This window comes from Cynoglossus semilaevis, chromosome 20 (genome assembly GCF_000523025.1).
Source record: "Cynoglossus semilaevis isolate Cse_v1.0 chromosome 20, Cse_v1.0, whole genome shotgun sequence".
NCBI classification, from domain to species: Eukaryota; Metazoa; Chordata; class Actinopteri; order Pleuronectiformes; family Cynoglossidae; genus Cynoglossus; species Cynoglossus semilaevis.
The window spans coordinates 11,037,258-11,039,711 of record NC_024326.1 but is presented as its reverse complement, the minus strand read 5'-3'; positions in this window follow the sequence as shown (position 1 = coordinate 11,039,711).

Here is a 2,454-nt window from a genome sequence, read left to right as displayed (position 1 = left end):
CTGCAGCCACTGACTGACTCTCGGGGGCAATTAGGAACAATTACAGTAGCTCCTCATACAGAACGTCACCTTATTCCGAATCATTGAAGGGTTGAATCCAAACAGCCCCCTGCAGCCGCCGTGACATCCAGCAAAAACTATCGGCTTTACAGTGACAATTAGTCTGCAGCAGGTCTGCACACGACCCGTCACACACACCTAAAGGACGACAGGCTCCAAGATGATAAACAAAATAAAAACTCGAGTAATTATAATGATCTGCTCTATGAAGTCAGACAGTGGTGGAAGACCACGGGTCAGATTTATGCCTCTGGGACACATCAAATAATAAGTCGTCTCTGAGGAAAATAGGACGAAGCAGTACAGCACACATAAATACAAAGATTAATTTCCCAAAATAATCATCCACCGCTCATCCATTCATTTTGTCAGCTGTAGTTTCCTTTAAATTATTGGGTACCTTACATGACACTAGATTAAAAAAATCAATTCAATCTTATAAAATATCACCATCACGGTCCAGTGTTATGTGTTTTTAATTGGATTCTATCTTTCGTTAGTGGAGATTAAGCTGAGGCAGGAAATTTGTACACGTTTTTTTTCTGATTATTAAGGAGGAAAAAAAAACCTCTTAAGGGAGCGACCTAATTGGTTAATGCATTTATTTTTAATACATTAATTTTCTGCTGGGTTGTTAACACTACACATTTCTGCGTCTGACTTCCACTGTACTACAGTACATCCACTCCAGATCGCTGTAGTTGCTATTAAAGACCATCTCTTCTGCTACATCAAATCTGTCATCCATGCTACACCTGAGTTTTTGAGCGTCTCAAACAGACTTTTAAAAATGATGACATACACACCCACGTTCACCTCCTGATTGGTTCCTGTGAGTCATCATTCTCCAAGGTGTTGGTAACAGTTGCTGTCACTAACAGTTTCACCTTATCGTGGCTGCAAGAGAAAGAAAAAGAACTAACAACTTTTGTTTTTACTTTACCCCATTGCTCGTGCTGGTTTCTGAGAGTGAACACTCAATTGCAAAGGGACAGTTGGCCTCTGCTGCACAATTAAGATAACACCAAGGTTACTGCAGGTCATAGACTCAATCGTTTTGTTTCTGTCTGACTAATTCTGACTCACTTTAATGGACCTAAGAATCTGTATCCCACGAACGTCTGGCTCTGTGGAGGGCTACTCAACATTTAGCCAATTTGGCCCAGCTCAAGTTAGTCCAAATTACATTATTAATTTATATTATTATTATACTTCTGCCTTTTCCCTGCAATACCTCATTTCCCCAATAGATGGCATGTAAAAGGCTATAATCATTTTAGCCTTTATGTATGACATTTACATGTCATTTATCTTTCGTCCATCTATTGCTCCTGACCCGGTCCACTGTGGCCCGTGTGTCCAAGAGTTTGTCCACGGAAGGAATTCCTTGATTCAAACACTGCTTGGCTGAAGTGACTTTAAAAAAGCTCTCCAAAAACTGAACAGTTTGACTCCCTAACCCTGGTACGGGTCCTGAGTCCTCGTGTTAATAAGTGTGGCCCTTTTTTTTGTCTTATGTAAATGTAGCTGCTTCATAAAAACAAATTGACTGATGACCGAAGAAACTCAGGTAAAATGTCAGGTCCACTTGAGAAGCCGCTGTCACTGTCATGTTCTGACATGAGTTCTGACACGGAGCTAAAGTGCTGGAGACGTTTTCATTCTGAAGGAAAATGAAGCCTAATTAGGGCCGACTTACAGTCTGGACTGCCATTCTGGTCTGCACTAGAAATCCCTCCAGGCTGGAAAAAGCATATTGAAATCTGACACCGGTGGACTGTGTGATACTGGAGCTCCTGCTTATTAGAGCTCCGTCAGAAACATGGCACATGCCTGGTGCTGTTGCTGAAAGGTCTTCCAATAATCCTGACTTCCACGTTAGCAGGAACAGCGTGTTGCCCTTTAAAATAAAGGCCGACTGAAAGGTGTCTGCAAATGTGCCACTTCTGGGGGAACCTGGAGAAAGAACACCTTGTTGCCACAGTTGCCACTATTTTTGTAATTATTGACATTTTGACGTTTTAATAATTCCATCGTTTGGATGAGTCAGAAATAAAAACGGGTGTGAAACAACCGTCAGTTCCAGCAACATACAGGAAATGACGTTTACAGTAGGAATGTGTCTTTATCTGGACTAACCGTGGTTAAGTACGATCATGATTAATCATGATTAACAGTGATTGATCCTCAGCTACCGTGTGATGCCATCAACTTAGACATGTCACTTAAAACGTTAGGTCTGAAAAATCAACTTCTGTTGGGCCAATAACCTCTGTCCCGTGCTGGGACCTCATGCCACATTTTTTGCCACCCTTAGAAAAAAAACTCGAGTTGCGCCACTGGGTTATATTGACGTGTGAGTGAGTGTGCGCGCGTGCACGCGTATGCGTGTGT